We start from the raw sequence: 242 nt of genomic DNA, 5'->3' as shown, positions 1-242 counted from the left end.
GCGGAATAGCACGCCGACGAACGGGAAGAGGACCACGGAGGCCATCTTCCCCTGCCTGGACGAGTGGGGGGGCAGGGGATGGGGCGGACTTTCGTTCCGCCTGACGCAGGTACTCGCTGGACACGGGTGCTTCGGTGAGTACCTGTGTCGCATAGGGAGGGATCCGACAGCGCATTGCCACCATTGCGACGAGGCTCGGGACGACGCGCAGCACACGCTGGAACATTGTCCAGCGTGGGCAG

This window comes from Trachymyrmex cornetzi, unplaced genomic scaffold (genome assembly GCF_001594075.2).
Source record: "Trachymyrmex cornetzi isolate Tcor2-1 unplaced genomic scaffold, Tcor1.1 scaffold938, whole genome shotgun sequence".
In the NCBI taxonomy this organism is placed as follows: domain Eukaryota; kingdom Metazoa; phylum Arthropoda; class Insecta; order Hymenoptera; family Formicidae; genus Trachymyrmex; species Trachymyrmex cornetzi.
The sequence above is the reverse complement of the archived record's forward strand: the minus strand, read 5'-3'. Positions refer to the sequence as shown.